We start from the raw sequence: 27,735 nt of genomic DNA, 5'->3' as shown, positions 1-27,735 counted from the left end.
ACTGTGCGGAGCCTAGATATTATTTAGATTTCTTTTGATTCGCGTGAAATTAAAATTTCGGTATTTTACATCTGAGAGCAAACTCAGTTGGTGTATATACTCCAAAACAGAGTAGAATATGGCATTGTATATTTTTTATAACAGACTATATTCAGAGCCATTTTCTTTTAACTTTTGGACGCCTAGTTATTATTTATATTTTTTTCTATTCGTGTAAAATTAGAATTTCGGTATTTTACATGAGAGAGCATATGTAGTTGGTTTATATACTTCAAAACAGAGTAGAAAAAGGCATTGTATATATTTTTTGACAGATTATATTCAGAGCAATTTTGTTTTTAACATTGGGGTGCCTAGATAATATTTAGATTTTTTCGATTCGGGTAAAATTCGAATTCCTGTATTTTACATGAGAGAGCATACTGAGTTGGTGTATATACTCCAAAACGGGGTAGGATTAGGCATTGTATGTTTTCCTAACAGACTTTATTTAGAGCCATTTTCTTTTAAGTTTCGGGCGCTTAGATATTTAGATTTTTTCCATTCTCGTAAAATTAGAATTTCGGTATTTTACATGAGAGAGCATATTGAGTTTGTGTATACACCCCAAACAGAGTAGAAAAGTGCATTGTATTTTTTTTCTGACAGAATATATTCAGAGCAATTATGCTTTTAACATTGGAGTGCCTAGATAATATTTAGATTTTTTTCGATTCACGTAAATTTAGAATTTCGGTATTTTACATGAGAGAGCATACTGAGTTGGTTTATATACTCCAAAACAGAGTTGAATAGTGCCTTGTATATTCTTTCTAACAGAATATATTCAGAGAAATTTTCTTTTTAACACTGGGGGGCCTAGATAATATTTAGATATTTTGGATTCTGGTAAAATTAGAATTTTTGTATTTTACATAAGAGAGCATATTGAGTTAATATTGTGTATATAATACAAAACAGAGAGTAGGGCATTGCATATTTTTTCTGACAGAATATACTCAGAGCAATTTTGTTTTTAACATTGGGGTGCCTAGATAATATTTAAGTTTTTTCGATTTGGTTAAAATTAGAATTTCTGTATTTTACATGAGAGAGGATACTGAGTTAGTGTATATACTCCAAAAGAAAGTAGAATAAGGCATTTTATATGTTTTCTAACAGACTATATTCAGAGCCATTTTCTTTTAAATTTGGGGCACCAAGATATTATTTATATTTTTTTCAATTCACATAAATTTAGAATTTCTGTATTTTACATGAGAGGGCATGCTGAGTTGGTGTATATACTCCAAAACAGAGTAGAATAAGGCATTGTATAATTTTTCTAACAGACTATATTCAGAGGCTTTTTTTTTAACTTTGGGTGGCCTAGATATTATTTAGATTTTTTTTGATTCGTGTAAAATTAGAATTTCTGTATTTTACATGAGAGAGCGAATTGAGTTGGTGTATATAGTACAAAAGAGAGTAGAAAAGGGCATTGTGTATTTTCTCTCACAGATTATATTCAGAGAAATTTTTTTAACGTTGGAGAGCCTAGATAATATTTAGATTTTTTTGATTCGGGTAAAATTAGAGTTCTGTATTTTACATGAGATAGCATACTGAGTTGATATATATACTCCAAAACAGAGTAGAATAAGGCATTGTATATGTTTTCTAACAGACTATATTCAGAAGCATTTTTTTTTAACTTTGGTGCACCTTGATATTATGTAGATTTCTTTAGATTCGTGTAAAATTAGAATTTCGTTATTTTACATAAGAGAGCATATTCAGTTCGTGTATATACTAAAAAAGAGAGTAGAAAAGGGCATTGTATATTTTCTCTGACAGAATATATTAAGTGCAATCTTGTTTTTAAGATTGGGAAGCATAGATAATATTTAGATTTTTTCGATTCGGGTAAAATTAGAATTTCTGTATTTTACATGAGAGAGCATATTGAGTTGAGTTGGTGTACATACTACAAAACAGAGAATAGGGCATTGTATATTTTTTCTAACAGACTATATTCACAGCCATTTTCTCTTAACTTTGGGGCACCTAGATATTATTTAGATTTATTTCGATTCGCTTATATATAGAATTTCTGTATTTTACATGAGAGAGCATACGGAGTTGGTGTATATACCCCAAAACAGAGTAGAATAAGACATTGTATATTTTTTCTGACAGACTATATTCAGAGCTATTTTCTTTTAACTTTGGGGCGCCTAGATAGTATTTAGATTTTTTTCAATTCACGTAAATATAATCTTTCGGTATTTTACAAGAGAGAGCATACTCAGTTGGTTTATATACTCCAAAACAGCGTAGAATAAGGCATTGTATATTTTTTGTGACAGATTATATTCAGTGCATTTTGGTTTTTAACATTGGGGTGCCTAGACAATATTTAGATTTTTTCAATACGAGTAAAATTAGAATTTCTTTATTTTACATGAGAGAGCATATGGAGTTGGTGTATACATTCCAAAATATAGTAGAATAGGGCATTGTATATTTTTTCTGGCAGATTATATTCAGAGCAATTTTGTTTTTTTCATTGGGGTGCTGCAATTATATTTAGATTTTTTTCGATTCATATAAAATTAGAATTAAGGTATTTTACATGAGAGAGCATAGTGAGTTGGTGTATATACTCCACAACAGAGTAGAATAAGGCCTTGTATGTTTTTTTTAACAGACTATATTCAGAGCCACTTTGCTTTTAACATTGGGGTGTTTAGATAATATTTAGATTTTTTTCGATTCGCTTAAATATAATATTTCTGTATTTTACATGAGAGAACATATGGAGTTGGTGTATATACTCCAAAATAGAGTAGAATAGGGCAATGTATATTTTTTCTGACAGACTATATTCAGAGCTATTTTGTTTTAACTTTGGGGTGCCTTGATATTATTTAGATTTTTTTCAATTCAGGTAATATTAGAATGTAAGTATTTTACATGAGAGAGCATATGGAGTTGGTGTATATACTCTAGTACAGTGTAGATAAGGACATTGTATAATTTTTATGACAGATTATATTCAGAGCAATTTTTCTGTTAACATTGGGGTGCCTAGATAATATTTAGATGTTTTTCGATTCACATAAAATTAGAATTTCGGTATTTTACAAGAGAGAGTATACTGAGTTGGTGTATATATTCCAAAACAGAAAAGAATAGGGCATTGTATATTTTTTTTTGACAGATTATATTCAGAGCAATTTTGTTTTTATCATTGGTGTGCCTATATTATATTTAGATTTTTTCGATTCGGGTAAAATTAGAATTTTTGCATTTTACATGAGAGAGCATATTGAGTTTGTTTATATACTCCAAAACAGAGTAGAATAGGGCATTGTATATTTTTTCTGAAAGATTATATTCAGAGCAATTTTGCTTTTAACATTGGGGTGCCTAGATAATATTTAGATTTTTTTCGATTTACGTAAATTTAGAAATTCAGTGTTTTAGATTACAGAGCATATTGAGTTTGTGTACATACTTCAAAACATAGTAGAAAAGAACATTGTATATTTTTTCTGACAGATTATATTCAGATCAATGTTGCTTTTAATATTGAAGTGCCTAGTTAATATTTAGATTTATTTCGATTCACGTAAAATTAGAATTTCCGTATTTTACATTAGAGAGCATATTCTGTTGGTGTATATACTGCAAAACACAGTAGAAAAGGGAATAGTATATTTTGATTCACAGGTTATATTAAGAGTCATTTTCTTTTAACATTGGGGTCCTAGATAATATTTAGATTTTTTCGATTAGCGTAAAATTACAATTTCGGTATTGTACCTGAGAGAGCATATTGAGTTGGTGTATTTACTCCAAAACAGAGTAGAAAAGGGCATTGTGTATTTTTTCTGAGAGGTTATATTCAGAGCAATTTTGCTTTTAACATTGTGGTGCCTAGATCATAGTTAGATTTTGTTCGATTCGCGTAAATTTAGCATTTCGGTATTTTACATGAGACAGCATATTTAGTTGGTGTATATACCCCAAAACAGAGTATAAAAAGGTATTGTATATTATTTCTGACAAATTATATTCAGAGCAATTTTGCTTTTAACATTAAGGTTCCTAGACAATATTTAGATTTTTTTCGATTCCCGTAAAATTAGAATTTCGGTAATTTACATGAGAGAGCATATTGAGTTTGTGTATATACTTCAAAAGAAAGTAGAATAAAGCATCGTATATTATTTCTGACAGATTATAATCAGAGCGATTTTGTTTTAAAATTGGGGTACCTCAATAATATTTAGATTTCTTTTGATTCGCGTAAATTTAGAATTTCGGTATTTTACATGAGAGAGCATATGGAGTTGGTGTATATACTCCAAAACAAAGTATAATAGGGCATTGTATATTTTATCTGACAGATTATATTCAGAGCTATTATATTTTAACATTGGGGTGCTAAGATAGTATTTAGATTTTTTTCGATTCGCGTATAATTATAATTTGGGTATTTTACATGAGCAAGCATATTGAATTAGTGTATATACTCCAAAACAGAGTAGAAAAGGGAAGTGTATATTTTTTCTGAAAGATTATATTCAGAGGAGTTTTGCTTTTAACATTGGTGTGCCTAGATAATATTTAGAATTTTTTCGGTTCGTGTAAACTTAGAATTTCAGTATTTTACATGAGAGAGCATATTTAGTTGGTGTATATACTCCAAATGAGAGTAGAAAAAAGCGTTGTATACTTTCTCTGACAGAATTTGTTCCGAGAAATTTTGCTTTTTACATTGTGGTGCCTAGATAATACTTAGATTTTCTTCGATTCCCGTGTATGTAGTATTTCGGTATTTTATATGAGAGAGCATATTGAATTGGTGTGTATACTCGAAAATAAACTAGAAAAGGGGATTGTATATTTTTTCTGACAGATTATATTCAGAGCCATTTTTCTTTAACATTGCTATGCCTAGATAATATTTAAATTTTTTTCGATTTGCTTAAATATAGAATTTCTGTATTTTACATGAGAGCATATTGAGTTTGTGTATATACTCCAAAACAGAGTAGAATAGGGCATTGTATATTTTTTCTTACTGATTATATTCAGAGCCATTTTGTTTTTAACATTGGGGTGCCTAGATAATATTTAGATTTTTTCGATTTGAGTAAAATTTGAATATCTGTATCTTACATGAGAGAGCATATGGAGTTGCTGTATATACTCCAAAAAAGAGTAGAATAGGGCATTCTATATTTATTCTTACAGATTATATTCAGAGAAATTTTGTTTTTAACATTGGCGTGCCTATATAATATTTAGATTTTTTTCAATTCTCTTAAATATAGAATTTCTGTATTTTACATGAGAGAGCATATTGATTTGGTTTATATACTCCAAAACAGAGTAGAATAGGGCATTGTATATTTTTTCTAACAGACTATATTAAGAGCCATTTTCTGTTAACTTTGGGGCGCCTAGATATTATTTAGATTTTTTCAATTCGCATAAAATTAGAATTTCGGTATTTTACATGAGAGAGCATACTCAGTTGGTGTATATACTCCAAAACAGAGTAGAAGAGGGAATTGTATATTTTCTCTGAAGAATTGTATTCAGAGCAATTTTGTTTTAAACATTGGGGTGCCAAGGTAATATTCATATTTTTTCGATTCACATAAAATTAGTATTTCTGTATTTTACATGAGAGAGCATATTGAGTTTGTTTATATACTACAAAACAGAGTAGAAAAGGGAATTGTATATTTTTTCTGACAGATTATATTCAGAGAAATTCTGCTTTTAACATTGGGGTGCCTAGATAATATTTAGATTTTTTTCGATTCACGTAAAGTTAGAATTTCTGTATTTTATATGAGAGAGCATATTGAGTTGGTTTATATACTCCAAAACAGAGTAGAATAAGGCATTGTATATTTCTTCTAACAGACTATATTCAGAGCCATGTTCTTTTAACTTTGGGGAGCCTAGATATTGTTTACATTTTTTTCGATTAGCGTAACATTTCAATTTTGATATATTACATGAGAGAGCATACTGATTTGGTGTATATACTCCAAAACAGAGTAAAAAAGAGCATTGTATATTTTTTCTCGCAGATTATATTCAGAGCAATTTTGCTTTTAACATTGGGGTGCCTAGATAATATTTAGATTTTTTTGATTCGGGAAAAATTAGAATTTCTGTATTTTACATGAGAGAGCATACTGAGTAGGTGTATATAATCCAAAACAGAGTAGAATAAGGCATTGTATATTTTTTGTAACACACTATATTCAGAGCCATTTTCTTTTATATTTGGGGTGCCTAGATATTATTTAGATTTATATCGATTCCCATAAAATTAGAATTTCGATATTTTACATGAGAGAGCATATGGATTCGGTTTATATACTCCAAAACAGAGTAGAATAGTTCAGTGTATATTTTTTCTAACAGACTATATTCAGAGCCATTTTCTTTTAACTTTGAGGCGTCTAGATATTATTTAGATTTTTTTTGATTCGCTTAAATATAGAATTTCTTTATTTTACATGAGAGAGCATTTTGACTTGGTGTATATACTACAAAACAGGGTAGAATAGGGCATTGTATATTTTCTCGGACAGATTATATTCAGAGCAATATTGTTTTTAACATTGGGGTGCCTAGATAATATTTAGATTTTTTTGATTTGGGTAAAATTAGAATATCTTTATTTTACATGAGAGAGCATACTGACTTCGTGTATATACTTTAAAACATAGTAGAATAAGGCATTGTACATTTGTTCTAACACTCTATATTCAGAGCCATTTTTTTTTAACTTTGAGGCGCCTAGATATTATTTATATATTTTTCGATTCGTGTATAATTAGAATTAGAATATTTTACATGATAGAGCATATTGAGTTGGTGTATATACTCCAATACAATGTAGAAAAGGGCATTGAATAATTTTTATGACAGATTATATTCAGCAATTTTGCTTTTAACATTGGGGTTCCTTGATTATATCTAGATTTTTTCGATTCGGGTAAAATTAGAATTTCTGTATTTTACATGAGAGAGCATATTGAGTTGGTGTATATACTACAAAACAGAGTAGAAAAGGGCATTGTACATTTTTTCTGACTGAATATATTCACAGCACTTTTGCTTTTAACGTTGGGATGTGTAGATAATATTTAGAATTTTTTCGATTCGCTTAAATACAGAATTTCTGTATTTTACATGAGAGAGCATATGGAGTTGGTGTATATACTCGAAAACAGAGTAGAAGAGAGCATTGTACATTTTTTCTGACAGATTATATTCAGAGAAATTTTGCTTTTAACATTGGGGTGCCTAGATAATATTTAGATTTTTTTCGATTCGCTTAAATATAGAATTTCTTTATTTTACATGAGAGAGCATATGGAGTTGGTGTATATACACCAAAACAGAGTAGAATAGGTCATTGTATATTTTATCTGACAGATTATATTTAGAGAAATTTTATTTTTCACATAAAGTTGTCTAGATAATATTTAGATTTTTTCGATTTGGGTAAAATTAGAATTTCTTTATTTTACATGATAGAGCATACTGAGTTGGTGTATATACTCCAAAACAAAGTAGAATAAGACATTGTATATTTTCTCTAATAGACTATATTCAGAGCAATTTTCTTTAATTTTTGGGTGCCTAGATATTATTTAGATTTTTTTCGATTCACGTAAAATTTGAATTTCGGTATTTTACATGAGAGAGCATACTGAGTTTGTGTATATACTCCAAAACAGAGTAATATAAGGGATAGTATATTTTTACTAACAGTCTATATTAAGAGCCATATTCTATTAACTTTGGGGCGCCTAGATATTATTTAGATTTTTTTTTGATTCGCTTAAATATAGAATTTCTGTATTTTACATTAGAGAGTATATGGAGTTGGTGTATATTCTCCAAAACAGAGTAGAAAAGGGCATTGTATAATTTTTATGACAGATTATATTCAGCAATTTTGCTTTTAACATTGGGGTTCCTATATTATATTTAGATATTTTCGATGCGGGTAAAACTAGAATTTCTGTATTTTACATGAGAGAGCATATTGAGTTGGAGTATATACTACAAAACAGAGTAGAAAAGGGCATTTTATATTTTTTCTCACTGAATATATTCACAGCACTTTTGCTTTTAAAGTTGGGGTGCGTAGATAATATTTAGAATTTTTTCGCTTCGGTTAAATATATAATTTTTGTATTTTACATGAGAGAGCATATGGTGTTGGTGTATATACACCAAAACAGAGTAGAATAAAGCATTGTATATATTCTCTGACAGATTATATTCAGAGAAATTTTATTTTCAACATTGGGTTGCCTAGACAATATTTAGATTTTTTCGATTTGAGTAAAATTAGAATTTGTGTATTTTACATGATAGTGCATACTGAGTTGGTGTATATACTCCAAAACAAAGTAGAATAAGACATTGTATATTTTCTCTAACAGACTATATTCAGAGCAATTTTCTTTATCTTTGGGGTGCCTAGATATTACTTAGATTTTTTTCGATTCGTGTAAAATTAGAATTTCGTTATTTTACATGAGAGAGCATACTGAGTTGGTGTATGTACTCCAAAACAGAGTAATATAAGGCATAGTATATTTTTACTAACAGTCTATATTAGGAGCCATATTCTATTAACTTTGGGGCGCCTAGATATTATTTAGATTTTTTTCGATTCACGTATAATTAGAATTTCTGTATTTTACATGAAAGAGCATATTGAGTTGGTGTATATACTACAAAACCGAGTAGAAAAGGGTATTGTATATTTTTTCTGACAGATTATATTCAGAGCAATATTGTTTTTAACATTTGGGTGCCTAGATAATATTTAGATTTTTTTCGATTCGCTAAATATAGAATTTCTGTATTTTACATGAGAGAGAGTATGAAGTTGGTGTATATACTCCAAAACAGAGTAGAATAGGGCATTGTATATTTTTTCTGACAGATTATATTCAGAGCAATTTTGTTTTTAACATTGGGGTGTATAGATAAAATTTAGATTTTTTCGATTCGGCTAAAATTAGAATTTCTTTATTTTACGGGAGAGAGCATACTGAGTTGGTGTATATACTCCAAAACAGAGTAGAATCAGGCATTGTTTTTTTTCTTTTTAACAGACTATACTCAGAGACATTTTATTTTCACTTCGGGGCACCTAGATATTATTTAGATTAGTTTCGACTCACGTAAAATTTGAATTTCGCTATTTTACATGAGAGAGCATATTGAGGTGGTGTATATACTTTAAAACAGTGTAGAAAAGGGCATTCTATAATTTTTCTGAGATGTTATATGCAGAGCAATTTTGTTTTTAACATTTGGGTGCCTAGATAATATTTAGGTTTTTTTGATTCCGGTAATATTATAATTTCGATATTTTACATGAGAGAGCATACTGAGTTGGTGTATATACTGTAAAACAGAGAAGAATAAGGCATTGTATATTTTTTCTAACAGACTATATTCAGAGCCATTTTCTTTTCACTTTGGGGCGCCTAGTTATTATTTAGTTTTTTTTCGAATCACGTAAATTTCGAATTTCTGTATTTTACGTGAGAGAGTATATTGTGGTGGTGTATATACAACAAAAGAGAGTAGAAAAGTGCATTTTATATTTTTTCTGTCAGATTATATTCAGAGAAATATTGCTTTTAACATTGGGTTGCCTAGAATATATTTAGATTATTTCGATTCAGGTAAAATTAGAATTTCGTTATTTTACAAGAGAGGGCATATTGAGTTGGTGTATATACTCCAAAACAGAGTAGAATAGGGCATTGTATATTTTTACTAACAGACTATATTCAGAGCAGTTTTGATTTTAACATTTGGGTGCCTAGATAATATTTAGATTTTTTTCGATTCGCTTAAATATCTAATTTCTGCATTTTACATGAGAGAGCATACTGAGTTGGTGTATTTACTCCAAAACAAATTAGAATAAGGCATTGTATATTTTTTTCTAATAGACTATATTCAGAGCCATTTTCTTTAAACTTTGGCGTGCCTAGTTATTATTCAGATTTTTTTATTCGCATAAAATTAGAATTTCGGTATTTTACATGAGAGAGCATATTGAGTTGGTGTATATTCTACAAAACAAAGTAGAAAAGGGCATTGTATATTTTCTCTGACAGATTATATTCAGAGCAATTTTTCTTTTAACATTGGGGTGCCTAGATAATATTTAGATTATTTTCGATACGCTTAAATATAGAATTTCTGTATTTTACATGAGAGAGCATATGGAGTTGGTGTATATACTTTAAAACAAAGTAGAATAGGGCATTGTATATTTTTTCTGACAGATTATATTATCAGAAATTTTGTTTTTAACATTTAGGTGCCTAGATAATATTTAGATTTTTTCGATTCTGGAAAAATTAGAATTTTTGTATTTTACATGAGAGAGCATACTGAGTTGGTGTTTATACTCCAAAACAGAGTAGAATAAGGCATTGTATATTTTTTCTAACAGACTATATTCAGAGCCATTTTCTTTTAACTTTGGGGCACATAGACATTCTTTAGATTTTTTTCGATTCGCGTTAAATTAGAATTTCTGTATTTTACATGAGAGAGCATATTGAGTTGATGTATATACTACAAAACAGAGTAGAAAATGGCATTGTGTATTTTTTTCTGACAGACTATATTCAGAGCAATTTTGCTTTTAACATTGGGGTGCCTAGATAATATTTAGATTTTTTTCAATTCGCTTAAATATAGAATTTTTGTATTTTACTTGAGAGAGCATAGTGAACTGGTGTATATACTCCAAAACAGAGTAGAATAAGGCATTGTATATTTTTTCTAACAGTCTATATTCAGACCCATTTTCTTTTAACTTTGGAACGCCTTGTTATTATTCAGATGTGTTTCGATTCGCGTAAAATTAGAATTTTGTTATTTTAAATAAGAGAGCATATTGAGTTTGTGTACATACTCCAAAACAGAGTAGAATAGATCATTGTATATTTTTTCTAACTGATTATATTCAGAGCATTTTTGTTTTTAACATTGGGGTGCCTAGATAATATTTAGATTATTTCGATTCTGCTAAAATTAGAATTTCTGTATTTTACATAAGACAGCATATGGAGTTTGTGTATATAATACAAAATAGAGTAGAATAGGGTATTGTATATTTTTTCTTACAGATTATATTCAGAGTAATTTTGTTTTCAACATTAGAATGCCTAGATAATATTTAGATTGTTTTTGATTCGCTTAAATATAGAATTCATGTATTTTATATGAGAGAGCATATGGAGTAGTTTTATATATTCCAAAACAGAGTAGAATAGGGCATTGTATATTTTTTCAGACAGATTATATTCAGAGCAATTTTGTTTTTATCATTGTGGTGCCTAAATATTATTTAGATTTTTTTCGATTCGCATGAAATAAGAATTTCGGTATTTTACATGAGAGAGCATATTGAGTTGGTGTATTCACTCTAAAACAAAGTAGAAAAAAACATTGTATATATTTGTCAGACAGATTATATTAAGAGCAATTTTGCTTTAGACATTGGGGTGCCTAGATAATATTTAGATTTTTTTCGATTCACGTAAATTTAGAATTTCGGTATTTTACATGAGAGAGCATACTGAGTTGGTGTATATACTCCAAAACAGAGTAGAAAAGGGCATTGTATATTTTTTTCTGAGAGATTATATTGAGAGCAATTTTTTTTTAACATTAGGGTGCCTAGATAATATTTAGATTTTTTTCTATTCGCTTAAATATAGAATTTCTGTAGTTTACATGAGTGAGCATGTAGAGTTGGTGTATATACTCAAAACAGAGTAGAAAAGGGCATTGTATATTTTCTCTTAGAGTTTATATCCAGAGCAATTTTGTTTTTAACATTGGGGTGTCTTGATAATATTTAGATTTTTTCAATTCGGGTAAAATTAGAATTTTCTGTTTTACACGGGAGAGCATACTGAGTTGGTGTATATACTCCAAAACATAGTAGAATAAGGTATTGTATATTTTTTCTAACATACTATATTCAGAGCCATTTTCTTTTTACTTTGGGGCACCTAGATATTATTTAGATTTTTTTTGATTTGCTTAAATATAGAATTTCTCTATTTTTCATTAGAGAGCATGTACAGTTGGTGTATATACTCAAAAAAAGAGTAAAATAAGGCATTGTATATTTTTTCTGAGAGTTTATATGCAGAGAAATTTTGTTTTTAACATTGGGGTGCCTTGATAATATTTAGATTTTTTCGATTGTGGGAAAATTAGTTTCTGTATTTTACACGAGAGACCATAGTGAGTTGGTGTATATACTCCAAAATATAGTAGAATAAGGCATTGTATATTTTTTCTAACATATTATTCAGAGCCATTTTCTTTTAACTCTGGGGCGCCTAGATATTATTTAGATTTTTTTCGATTCGCTTAAAAGTAGAATTTCTGTATTTTACATGAGAGAGCATATGCAATTGGTGTATATACTCCAAAATAGAGTAGAATAGGGCATTGTATATTTTTTCTGACAGATTATATTCAGAGCAATTTTGCTTTTAACATTGTGGTGCCTAGATAATATTTAGATTATATTCGATTTGCTTAATTACAGAATTTCTGTATTTTACATGAGAGAGCATATGGAGTTGGTGTATATACTTTAAAACAAAGTAGAATAAGGCATTGTATATTTTTTCTGACAGATTATATTACTAGCAATTTTGTTTTTAACATTGGGGTGCCTAGATAATATTTAGATTTTTTCGATTCTGGTAAAATTAGAATTTCTGTATTTTACATGAGAGAGCATACTGAGTTGGTGTGTATACTCCAAAACAGAATAGAATAAGGCATTGTATATTTTTTCTAACAGACTATATTCAGAGCCATTTTCTTTTAACTTTGGGGCACATAGATATCCTTTAGATTTATTTCGATTCACGTAAAATTAAAATTTCGGTATTTTACATGAGAGAACATATTGAGTTGGTGTATACACTCCAAAACCGACTAGATTAGGTCATTGTATATTTTTTATGAAAGATTATAGTCAGTGAAATTTTGCTTTTATCATTCGGGTGCCTAGATAATATTTAGATTATTTTCGATTCACGTAAAATTAGAATTTCGATATTTTACATAAGAGAGCATACTGAGTTGGTGTATATACTCCAAAAAAGTGTAGAATAAGGCATTGTATAATTTTTCTAACAGAGTATATTCAGAATCATTTTCTTTTAACTTTGGGCCCCGTGGATATAATTTAGATTTGTTTCAATTCCCGTAAAATTAGAATTTCGTTATTTTACATAAGAGAGCATATTAACTTGGTGTACATACTCCAAAACAGAGTAGAATAGGGCATTGTATATTTTCTCTGACAGATTATATTCAGAGCAATTTTGCTTTTAACATTGGGGTGCCTAGATAATATTTAGATTTCTTTCGATTAGCTTAAATATAGAATTTCTTTATTTTACATGAGAGAGCATATGGAGTTGGTGTATATACTCCAAAACAGAGTAGAATAGGGCATTCTATATTTTTTCTGACAGATTATATTCAACGGAATTTTTTTTTCACATAGGGGTGCCTAGATTATATTTAGATTTTTTCGCTTCAGGTAAAATTAGAATTTCTGTATTTTACATGAGAGAGCATATTGAGTTGATGTATATACTACAAAACAGAGTATAAAATGGCATTGTATATTTTTTTTTTGACAGACTATATTCAGAGCAATTTTGCTTTTAACATTGGGGTTCCTAGATAATATTTAGATTTTTTTTCGATTCGCTTAAATATAGAATTTTTGTATTTTACATGAGAGGGCATAGTGAACTGGTGTATATACTCCAAAACAGAGTAGAATAAGGCATTGTATATTTTTTCTAACAGACTATATTCAGACCAATTTTCTTTTAACTTTGGAACGCCTTGATATTATTCAGATTTGTTTCGATTTGCGTAAAATTAGAATTTCGTTATTTTACATAAGAGAGCATATTGAGTTGGTGTACATACTCCAAAACAGAGTACAATAGGGCATTGTATATTTTTTCAGATTGATTATATTCAGAGCATTTTTGTTTTTAACATTGAGGTGCCTAGATAATATTTAGATTATTTCGATTCTGCTAAAATTAGAATTTCCGTATTTTACGTGAGACAGCATATTGAGTTGGTGTATATACTCCAAAATAGAGTAGAAAAGGTCATTGTATATTTTATCTGACAGATTATATTTACAGCAATTTTGTTTTTAACATTGGGGTGCCTGGATAATATTTAGATTTCTTTTGATTCGCTTAAATATAGAATTTCTGTATTTTACATGAGAGAGCATATAAAGTCGGTGTATATAATCCAAAACAGAGTAGAATAGGGCATTGTATATTTTTTTTGACAGATTTTATTCAGAGAAATTTTGTTTTTAACATTCGGGTGCCTAGATAACATTTAGATTTTTTTCGACTCACGTAAATTAGAATATCTGTATTTTCCACGAGAGAACATACTGAGTTGGTGTATATACTCCAAAACAGAGTAGAATAAGGCATTGTATATTTTTACTAACAGAGTACATGAAGAGCCATTTTCTTTTACTTTGGGGTGCCTCGATATTATTTAGATTTTTTTCAATTCGCCTAAATTTATAATTTCGGTATTTTACATGAGAGAGCATATGGAGTTGCTGTATATACTCCAAAACAGAGTAGAAAAGGGCATTGTATATTTTTTCTGACAGATTATATTCAGAGCAATTTTGATTTAAACATTGGGGTGCCTAGGTAATATTTACATTTTAACTATTCTGGTAAAATTAGAATTTCTATATTTTACATGAGAGAGAACACGATGTTTGTGTATATACTCCAAAACAGTGTATAATAAAACATTGCATATTTTTTTAACAGACTATATTCAGAGACATTTTCTTTTAACTTTGGGGCACCTAGTAATTATTTAGATTTTTTTCGATTCGCGTATAATTAGAATTTCCGTATTTTACATGAGATAGCATATTAAGTTGGTGTATATACTACAAAATAGAGTAGAAAAGGGCATTGTATATTTTCTCTGACAGACTATATTCAGAGCAATTTTGCTTTTAACATTGGGGTGCCTAGATAATATTTAGATTTTCTTCGATTCACTTAGATATACAATTTATGTATTTTACATGAGACAGCATGGGGAGTTGGTGTATACATTCCAAAACAAAGTAGAATACGACATTGTATATTTTCTCTAACAGACTATATTTAGAGCCATTTTCTTTATCTTTGGGGCACCTAGATATTATTTATATTTTTTCCAATTCGCGTATAATTAGAATTTCGGTGTTTTACATTAGAGAGCATACTGAGTTGGTGTATATACCTCAAAACAGAGTAATATAAGGCATTGTATATTTTATCTAACAGTCTATATTAAGAGCCATTTTCTATTAACTTTGGGGCGCCTAGATATTATTTAGATTTTTTTCAATGCGCGTATAATTAGAATTTTTGTATTTTACATGAAAGAGCATATTGAGTTAGTGTATATACTACGAAACAGGGTAGAAAAGGGCACTGTTTTTTTTTTCTGACAGATTATATTTAGAGCAATTTTGTTTTTAATATAGGGGTGCCTAGATAATATTTAGATTTTTCTCGAGTCTCTTAAATATAGAATTTCTGTATTTTACATGAGAGAGCATATGGAGTTGGTGTATACCTTAAAACAGAGAAGAATCGGGCATTGTATATTTTTTCTGACAGATTATATTCAGAGCAATTTTGTTTTTAACATTGGGGTGCCTAGATAATATTTAGATTTTTTCGATTCGGGTAAAATTAGAATTTCTGTATTTTACATGACAGAGCATACTGAGTTGGTGTATATACTCCAAAACATAGTAGAATACGGCATTGTATATTTGTTCTAACAGACTATATTCAGAGCCATTTTCTTTTAACTTTGGGTCGCCAGGTCATTATGTAGATTTTTTTCGATTCGCATAAAATTAGAATTTCGGTATTTTACATGAGAGAGCATATTGAGTTGGTGTATATACTCCAAAACAGAGTAGAAAAGGGCATTGTATAATTTTTATGACAGATTATATTCAGAGCAATTTAGTTTTTAACATTGGGGTGCCTAGATAATATTTAGATTTTTTCGATTCGGGTAAAATTTTAATTGCAGTGTTTTACATGAGAGAGCATACTGAATTGGTGTATATACTCCAAAACAGAGTAGAATAAGGCATTGTATATTTTGTCTAACAGATTATATTCAGAGCCACTTTCTTTTAACTTTCGGTCGCCTGATATTATTTAGATTTATTCCGATTCACGTAAAATTTGAATTTCGGTATTTTACATGAGAGAGCATACTGAGTTGGTGTATATACTCCAATACATAGTAGAAAAGGGCATTGTATAATTTTTATGACAGATTATATTCAGAGAAATTTTGCTTTTAACATCGGGGTGCCCAGATAATATTTAGATTTTTTTCAATTCACGTAAAATTAGAAATTCAGTATTTTACGAGAGAGTGTACTGAGTTGGTGTATATATTCAAAAACAGAGGACAATATGGCATTGTATATTTTTTTTGACAGATTATATACAGAGTAATTTTGTTTTTAACATTGGGGTGCCTAGATAATTTTTAGATTTTTTCGATTCGGGTAAAATTAAAATTTCTGTATTTTACATGAGAGAGCATATGGAGTTTGTGTATGTACTCCACAACAGAGTACAATAAGGCATTGTATATTTTATCTAATATACTATATTCAGAGACATTTTCTGTTAACTTTGTGGTGCCTAGATATTATTTAGATTTTTTTCGATTCACGTAAAATTAGAATTTCGGTATTTTACACGAGAGAGCATTCTGAGTTGGTGTATATGCTCCAAAACAGAGTAAAATAAGGCATTGTATATTTTCTCTAACAGACTATATTCAGAGCCATTTTTTGTAACTTTTAAGCACCTAGATATTATTTAGATTTTTTTTTGATTCGCATAAAATTAGAATTTCGTTATTTTACATGAGAGAGAATATTGAGTTGGTGTATATACTCCAAAACAGAGTACAAAATGGCACTGTATAATTTTTCTGACAGATTATATTGAGAGCAATTTTTCTTTTAACATTGGGGTGCCTAGATAATATTTAGATTTTTTTTGATTCCCTTAAATATAGAATTTCTGTATTTTACTTGAGAGAGCATATGGAGTTGGTGTATATACTCCAAAACAGAGTAGAATAAGGCATTCTATATTTTTTCTAAGAGACTGTATTCATAGCCATTTTCTTTTAACTTTTAAGCGCCTAGATATTATTTAGATTTTTTTTTTGATTCGCGTACAATTAGAATTTCGGTATTTTAAATGAGAGAGCATACAGAGTTGGTGTGTATACTCCAAAACAGCGTAGAATAAGTCATTGTATTTTTTCTCTGACAGACTATATTCAGAGCAATTTTAGTTTTAACATTGGGGTGCCTAGGAAATATTTAGATTTTTTTTTGGTTCACGTAAATTTAGAATTTCGGTATTTAACCTGAGAGAGCATACTGACTTTTTGTATATACTTTAAAAAAGAGTAGAATAAGGCATTGTATATTTTTTCTAAAAGACTATATTCAGAGCCATTTTATTTTAACTTTGAAGCGCCTAGATATTATTTAGATTTTTTTGATTCACGTAAAATTGTAATTTCACTATTTTACATGTCAGAGCATATTGAGTTGGTGTATATACACCAAAAGAGAATAAAATAGGGCATTGTAGTTTTTTTCTGAAAGATTACATTCAGAGAAATTTTGCTTTTAGCTTTGGGGTGCCTAGATAATATTTAGATTTTTTTTGATTCACGTAAAATTAGAATTTCGGTATTTTACATGAGAGAGCATACTGAGTTGGTGTATATACTCCAAAACAGAGTACAATAGGGCATTACATATTTTCTCTGACAGAATATATTGAGAGCAATTTTGCTTTTACCGTTGGGGTGCATACATAATATTTAGATTTTTTTGGATTCACGTAAAATTAGAATTTTGGTATTTTATATGAGAGAGCATACTGAGGTGGTGCATATACTCCAAAACAGAGTAGAATAGGGCATTGTATATTTTTTCTGACAGATTATATTCAGAGCGATTTTTTTCTTAACATTGTGGTGCCTAGATAATATTTAGATAATTTCGTTTCGGGTAGAATTAGAATTTCTGTATTTTACATGAGAGAGCATATGGAGTTGGTGTATATTCTTTAAAACAGAGTACAATAGGGCATTGTCTATTTTTTCTGACAGATTATATTGAGAGCAATTTTGGTTTTAACATTGGGGTGCCTAGATAATAATTACATTTTTTCAATCTGGTGGAATTGAAATTTCTGTATTTTACATGACAGAGCATATTTAGTTGGTGTTTATACTACAAAAAAGAGTAGAAAAGGGCATTGTATATTTATTCTAACAGATTATATTCAGAGCAATTTTGATTTTAATATTCGGGTGCCTAATAATGTTTAGATTTTTTTCGAACCACGTAAATTTAGAATTTCGTTATTTTACATGAGAGAGCATATGGAGTTGGTGTATATACACCAAAACAGAGTAGAATAGGGCATTGCATATTTTTTCTGAAACATTATATTCAGAGCAATTTTGTTTTTAACATTGGAGTGCCTACATAATATTTAGATTTATTTCGATTCGCATAAATATAAAATTTCTGTATTTTACATGACAGAGCATATGGAGTTGGTGTATATACTCCAAAATAGAGTAGAATACGACATTGTATATTTTTTCTGACAGATTATATTCAGGGAAATTTTGTTTTTAATATTGGGTTGCCTAGATAATATGTAGATTTTTAGATTCGTTTAAAATTAGAATTTCTTTATTTTACATGAGAGAGCACACTGAGTTGGTGTATATACTCCAGAACACAGTAGAATAAGGCATTGTATATTTTTTAAAACAGACTATATTAAGAGCCATTTTCTTTTAACTTTGGGGCGCCTCGATATTATTTAGATTTTTTTTCGTTTCGCATAAAATTTGAATTTGGTATTTTACATGAGAGAGCATATTGAGTTGGTGTATGTACTACAAAACAGAGTAGAAAAGGGCATCTTATATTTTTTCTGACAGATTGTATTCAGAGCAAATTTGCTTTTAACATTGGGGTGCCTAGATAATATTTAGATTTTATTCGATTCGCTTAAATATAGAATTTCTGTATTTTACATGAGAGAGCATATGGAGTTGGTGTATATAGTCCAACACAGAGTAGAAAATGGCATTTTGTATTTTCTCTGACGGATTATATTCAGAGCAATTTTTCTTTTAACATTGAGGTGCCTAGTTAATATTTAGATTTTTTTCGATTCACTTAAATTTAGAATTTCTGTAATTTACATTAGAGAGAATATGGAGTTGGTGTATATACTCCAAAACAGAGTAGAATAGGGTATTGTATATTTTTTCTGACAGATTATATTCAGAGCAATTTTGTTTCTAACAAGGGGTGCCTAGATAATATTTAGATTTTTTTCAATATGCTTAAATATAGAATTTCTGTATTTTACATCAGAGAGCATATTGAGTTGGTGTATATACTCCAAAACAGAGTAGAATGGAACATTGTATATTTTTTTCTGACAGATGATATTCAGAGCAATGTTGCTTTTACCATTGGGTTGCCTAGATAATATTTAGATTTTTTTGATTCGGGTAGAATTAGAATTTCAGTATTTTACATAAGAGAGCATATTGAGTTGGTGTATATAGTACAAAACAGAGTAGAAAAGGGCGTTGTATTTTTTTCTGACAGAATATATTCAGAGCAAGGTTGCTTTTAACATTGTGGTCCCTAGATAATATTTAGATTTATTTCAATTCGCTTAAATATGGAGTTTCTCTCTTTTACATGAGAGAGCATATAAAGTTGGTGTATATACCCCAAAACAGAGTAGAATAGAACATTGTATATTTTTTCTGACAGATTATATTCAGAGCAATTTTGTTCTTAACATTGCGGTGCCTAGATAATATTTAGATTTTTTTTCGATTCGCTTAAATAGAGAATCTCTGTATTTTACATGGGAGAGATTATTGAGCTGGTGTGTATACTATAAAACAGAGTAGAAAAGGGCATTGTATATTTTTTCTGACACGTTATATGCAGAGCAATTTTCTTTTAACATTCGGGTGCCTAGATAATATTTAGATTTTTTTCGATTCACGTGAAATTAGAATTTCGGTATTTTATATGAGAGAGCATACTGAGTTGCTCTATATACTCCAAAACAGAGTAGAATAGGGCATTGTATATTTTCTCTAACATACTATATTCAGAGTCATTTTCTTTTAAGTTTGGGGTGCCTAGATATTATTTAGATTTTTTTTGATTCGCGTAAAATTACAATTTCGGTATTTTACATAAGAGAGAATACTGATTTGGTGTATATACTCCAATACAGAGTAGAATAAGGCATTGTATATTTTTTCTAACAGTCTATATTCAGAGCCATTTTCTATTAAATTTGAGGCACCTAGCTATTCTTCACATTTATTTCGATTCGCGTAGAATTAGAATTTCGGGATTTTACATGAGAGAATCAATTGAGTTGGTTTACATACTCCAAAACAGAGTAGAATAGGTCATTGTATATTTTTTCTGACAGATGATATTCAGAGTAATATTGTTTTTAACATTGGGGTGCCTAGATAATATTTAGATTTTTTCGATTCACGTAAAATTTTAATTTCGGTATTTTACATCAGAGAGCATACTGAGTTTGTGTATATATTCCAAAACAGAGAAAATAAGGCATTGTATATTTTTTCCAACAGACTATATTGATGGACATTTTCTATTAACTTTGGGGCGCCTAGATATTATTTACATTTTTTTTTGATTCGCGTAAAATTAGAAATTCAGTATTTTACATGAGAGAGCATACTGAGTTGGTTTATATACTACAAAACAAATTAGAAAAGGGAATTGTATATTTTTTCTGACAGATTATATTCAGAGAAATTTTGATTTTAACATTGGGGTGCCTAGATAATATTTAGAGTTTTTTTCGATTCGCTTAAATATAGAATTTCTGTATTTTACCTGAGAGAGCATATGGAGTTGGTGTGTATACTCCAAAACAGAGTGGAATAGGGCATTGTATATTTTTTCTCACAGATTATATTCCCAGCAATTTTTTTTATAACATTGGCCTGCCTAGAAAATATTTAGATTTTTTTCTCTTCGCTTAAATATAGAATTTCTGTATTTTACATGAGAGAGTATATTGAGTTGGTACATATATTAAAAACAGAGTAGAAAAGGGCATTGTATATTTTTTCTGACAGATTATATTCAGAGCAATTTTGTTTTTAACATTGGGGTGCCTATATAATATTCTGATTATTTCGAATCGGGTAAAATTAGAATTTCTGTATTTTACACGAGAGAGAATATTGAGTTGGTGCATATATTAAAAACAGAGTAGAAAAGGGCATTGTATATTTTTTCTGACAGATTATATTCAGAGGAATTTTGCTTTTAACATTCGGGTGCCTAGATAATATTTAAATTTTTTTCGATTCGCTTAAATATAGAATTTCTGTATTTTACATGAGAGAGCATACTGAGTTGGTATATATAATACAAAACATAGTAGAAAATGGCATTGTGTATTTTCTCTGAGAGATTATATTCAGAGCAATTTTGCTCTTAACATTGGGGTGCCTAGATAATATTTAGATATTTTTCGATTCACTTAAATATAAAATTTCTGTATTTTATTTGAGAGAGCATATTGAGATGGTTTATATACTCCAAAACAGAGTAGAATCGGGCATTGAATATTTTTTCTGACAGATTATATTCAGAGCAATTTTGCTGTTAACATTAGGGTGCCTAGATAATATTTAGATTTTTTTCAATTCACGTGAAATTAGAATTTCGGTATTTTATATGAGAGAGCATACTGAGTTGCTCTATATACTCCAAAACAGGGTAGAATAGGGCATTGTATATTTTCTCTAACATACTATATTCAGAGCCATTTTCTTTTAAGTTTGGGGCACCTAGATATTATTTAGATTTTTTTCGATTCGCGTAAAATTACAATTTCGGTATTTTACATGAGAGAGAATATTGAGTTGGTGTATATACTACAAAACAGGGTAGAAAAGGGCACTGTATATTTTTTCTGACAGATTATATTCAGAGCAATTTTGTTTTTAACATTGAGGTGCCTAGATAATACTTAGATTTTTTCGATTCGGGTAAAATTTGAATTTCTCTATTTTACATGAGAGAGCATCCTGAGTTGGTGTATATACTCCAGAAAAAAGTAGAATAAGGTATTGTATATTTTATCTGACACATTACCTTCAGAGCAATTTTTCTTTTAACTTTGGGCTGTCTACATAATATTTAGATTTTTTTCAATTCGCTTAAATATAGAATTTCTGTATTGTACATGAGACAGCATATGGAGTTCGTGTATATACTCCAAAACAGAGTAGAATAGGGCATTGTATATTTTTTCTGACGGATTATATTCATAGCAATTTTTTATTTAACACTGGGTTGCCTAGATATTATTTTGATTTTTTTGATTCGCCTAAAATTAGAATTTCGGTATTTTACACGAGTGAGCATATTGAGTTGGTGTTTATACTCCAAAACAGAGTAGAAAAGGGCATTGTATATTTTTTCTGACAGATTATATTCAGAGCCATTTTGCTTTTAACATTGGGGTGCCTAGATAATATTTAGATTTTATTAGATACGCTAAAATGTAGAATTTCTGTATTTTACATAAAAGAGCATATTGAGATGTTGTATATACTTTAAAACAGATTAGAATAGGGCATTGTATATTTTCTCTGACAGATTACATTAAGCGCAACTTTGTTTTAAACATTAGTGTGCATAGATAATATTTAGATTTTTTTCGATTCAAGTAAAATTAGAATTTCGGTTTACATGAGAGAGCATACTGAGTAGTTGTATATACTCAAAAACCGGGGAGAATAGGTCATTATATATTTTTTCGACAGATTATATTCAGAGCAATTTTGTTTTTAACATTGGGGTGGTCGATAATATTTAGATTTTTTTGATTTTGGTAAAATTAGAATTACTGTATTGTACATGAGAGAGCAAATTGAGTTGGTGTATATACTACAAAAAAGAGTAGAAAAGGGCATTGTATATTTATTCTGACAGATTATATTCAGAGCAATTTTGCTTTTAACATTCGGGTGCCTAGATAATATTTAGATTTATTTCGATTCACGTAAAATTAGAATTTTGGTATTTTACAAGAGAAAGCATATTGATTTGGTGTATACACCCCAAAACAGAGTAGAAAAGAGCATTGTATATTTTTTCTTACAAATTATATTCATAGCAGTTTTGCTTTTAACATTGGGGTGTCTAGATAATATTTAAATTATTTTCGATTCGATTAAATATAGAATTACTTTATTTTACATGAGATAGAAGGTATAGTTGGTGTATATACTCAAAAACAGAGTAGAATAGGGCATTGTATATTTTTTCTGACAGATTATATTCAGAGAAATTTTTTTTAACATTGGCGTGCCTAGATAATATTTAGATTTTTTCGATTCACGTTAAATTATAATTCCGGTATTTTACATGGGAGAGCATACTGAGTTGGTGTATATAGCTCCAAAACAGAGTAGAATAAGGCATTGTATATTTTTTCCAACAGACTATATTCATAGACATTTTCTATTAAGTTTGGGGCGCCTAGATATTATTTATATTTTTTTTCGATTTGTGTAAAATTAGATATTCGGTATTTTACATGAGAGAGCATATTGAGTTGGTGTATATACTCCAATACCGAGTACAATAGGGCATTGCATATTTTTTCTGACAGAATATATTGAGAGCAATTTTGCTTTTATCATTGGGGTGCATACATAATATTTAGATTTTCTTCGATTGACGTATAATTAGAATTTCGGTATTTTACATGAGACAGCATACTGAGGTGGTGTATATACTCCAAAACACAGTAGAATAGAGCATTGTATATTTTTCCTGACAGAATATATTCAGAGCGATTTTTTTATTAACATTGGTGTGCCTAGATAATATTTAGATTATTTCGTTTCGGGTAAAATTAGAATTTTTGTATTTTACATGAGAGAGCATATGGAGTTCGTGTATATACTTTAAAACAGAGTAGAATAGGGCATTTTATATTTTTTCTGAGAGATTATATTCAGAGCAATTTTGCTTTCAACATTGGGGTGCCTAGATAATATTTAGATTATTTCGATTTGGGTAAAATTAGAATTTCTGTATTTTACATAAGAGAGCATGCTGAATTGGTGTATATACTACAATACAGAGTAGAAAAGTGCATTGTATATTTCTTCTGACATTATATTCAGAGCAATTTTGCTTTTAACATTGGGGTGCCTAGATAATATTTAGATTTTTTTTTGATTCAGTTAAATATAGAATTTCTGTATTTTACATGAGAGAGCATACTGAGTTGGTGTATATACTCCAAAACAGAGTAGAATAGGGCATTGTATAATTTTTCTGACAGAGTATATTCAGAGAAATTTTGTTTTTAACATTGGGGTGCCTAGAGGATATTTAGATTTCTTCGATTCGGGTGAAATTAGTATTTCTGTATTTTACATGAGAGTGCATCCTGAGTTGGTGTATATACTCCAAAACAATGTAGAATAAGGCATTGTATATTTTTTCTTACACACTATATTCAGAGACATTTTCTTTTACCTTTGTGGCGCCTAGATATTATTCAGATTTTTTTTGATTCTCCTAAATTAGAATTTCGGTATTTTACATGAGAGAGCATATTGAATTGGTGTATATACACCAAAACAGAATAGAATACGGCATTGTATATTTTTTCTGACAGATTATATGCAGAGAAATTTTGTTTTTAACATTGGGGTGCCTAGATAATATTTAGATTTTTTTAATTCTGGTTAATTTACAATTTCTGTATTTTACATGAGAGAGCATACTGAGTTGGTGTATATACTCCAAAACCGAGTAGAATAAGGCATTGTATATTTTTCTAACAGACTATATTCAGAGCCATTTTCTTTTAACTTTGAGGCTCCTAGATATTATTTAGATTTTTTTTGATTCGCATAAAATTAGTGTTTCGGTATTTTACATGAGAGAGCATATTTAGTTGGTGTATATACTCAAAAACAGAGTAGAAATGGGCATTGTATATTTATCCTTATAGATTTTATTCAGAGCAATTTTGCTTTTAACATTGGGGTGCCTAGATATTATTTAGATTTTTTTCGATTCACGTAAATTTAGAATTTCGATATTTTACATGAGAGAGCATACTGAGTTGGTGTGTATACTCCAAAACAGAGTAGAATAAGGCATTGTATATTTTATTAAACAAACTATAATCAGAGCTATTTTCTTTTATCTTTGGTGCGCGTAGATATTATGTAGATTTTTTTCGATTCGCCTAAAATCAGAATTTCGGTATTTTACATGAGAGAGCATGTTGAGTTGGTGTATATACTCCAAAAGGGAGTAGAAAAGGGCATTGTGTATTTTTTCTGAGAGACTATATTCAGAGCAATTTTGTTTTTAACATTGGTTGCCTAGATAATATTTAGAATTTTTTCGATTTGCTTAAATATAGAATTTCTGCATTTTACCTGAGAGAGCATATGGAATTGGTGTATATACTCCAAAACAGAGTAGAATAGGGCATTGTGTATTTTTTCTGACAGATTATATTCAGAGAAATTTTCTTTTTTACATTTGGGTACCTAGATAATATTTAGATATTTTTGATTCGTGTAAAATTCGAATTTCTGTATTTAACATGAGAGAGCATACTGAGTTGGTGTATATACTCCAAAACCGAGTAGAATAGGGCATTGTATATTTTATCAGAAAGATTATTTTCAGAGCAATTTTGTTTTTAACATTAGGGTTCCTAGATAATATTTAGATCTTTTCGATTCGGGTAAAATTAGATTTTCTGTATTTTACATGAGAGAGCATACTGAGTTTGTGTATATACTCCAAAACAGAGTAGAATTAGGCATTGTATATTTTTTCGAACAGACTATATTGAGATCCATTTTCTTTTAACTTTGGGGCGCCTAGATATTATTTAGATTTTTTTCAATTCGTGTAAATTTAGAATTTCTGTATTTTACATGAGAGAGCATATTGATTTGGTGTATATACTACAAAACAGAGTAGAAAAGGGCATTCTATGTTTTTCTGGCAGATTATATTCAGAGCAATTATGCTTTAAACATTGTGGTCCGTAGATAATATTTAGATATTTTTCGGTTCAAGTAAAATTAGAATTTCTATTTACATGAGAGAACATACTGAGTTGGTGTATATACTCCAAAACCGAGTACAATAGGTCATTATATATTTTTTTGACAGATTATATTCAGAGCAATTATGTTTTTAACATTGGTGTGCCTCAATAATATTTAGATTTTTTCGATTTTGGTAAAATTATAATTACTGTATTTTACATGAGAGAGCATATTGAGTTGATGTATATACTACAAAAAGAGTAGAAAAGAGCACTGTATATTTATTCTGACAAATTATATTCAGAGCAATTTTTCCTTTAACATTCGGGTGCCTAGATAATGTTTAGCTTTTTTTCGAATCACGTAAATATATAATTTTTGTATTTTACATGAGAGAGCATATGGAGTTGGTGTATATACACCAAAACAGAGTAGAATAGGGCATTGCCTATTTTTTCTGACAGATTATATTCAGAGCAATTTTGTTTTTAACATTGGAGTGCCTACATAATATTTAGATTTATTTCGATTCGCATAAATATAGAATTTCTGTATTTTACATGACAGAGCATATGGAGTTGGTGTATATACTCCAAAATAGAGTAGAATACGGCATTGTATATTTTTTCTGACAGATTATATTCAGGGCAATTTTGTTTTTAACATTGGGTTGCCTAGATAATATTTAGATTATTTAGATTCGTTTAAAATTAGAATTTCTTTATTTTACATGAGAGAGCACATTGAGTTGGTGTATATACTCCAAAACACAGTATAATAAGGCATTGTATATTTTTTAAAACAGACTACATTAAGAGCCATTTTCTTTTAACTTTGGGGCGCCTCGATATTATTTAGATTTTTTTTCGTTTCGCATAAAATTAGAATTTGGTATTTTACATGAGAGAGCATATTGAGTTGGTGTATGTACTACAAAACAGAGTAGAAAAGGGCATCTTATATTTTTTCTGACAGATTGTATTCAGAGCAAATTTGCTTTTAACATTGGGGGGCCTAGATAATATTTAGATATTATTCGATTCGCTTAAATATAGGATTTCTGTATTTTACATGAGAGAGCATATGGAGTTGGTGTATATAGTCCAACATAGAGTAGAAAATGGCATTTTGTATTTTCTCTGACAGATTATATTCAGAGCAATTTTGCTTTTAACATTGAGGTGCCTAGATAATATTTAGATTTTTTTCGATTCGCTTAAATTTAGAATTTCTGTATTTTACATGAGAGAACATATGGAGTTGGTGTATATACTCCAAAACGGAGTAGAATAGGGTATTGTATATTTTTTCTGACAGATTATATTCAGAGCAATTTTGTTTTCAACAAGG

This window comes from Callithrix jacchus, chromosome 10 (genome assembly GCF_049354715.1).
Source record: "Callithrix jacchus isolate 240 chromosome 10, calJac240_pri, whole genome shotgun sequence".
Classification (NCBI taxonomy): Eukaryota; Metazoa; Chordata; class Mammalia; order Primates; family Cebidae; genus Callithrix; species Callithrix jacchus.
Note: the sequence above shows the minus strand (reverse complement) of the source record.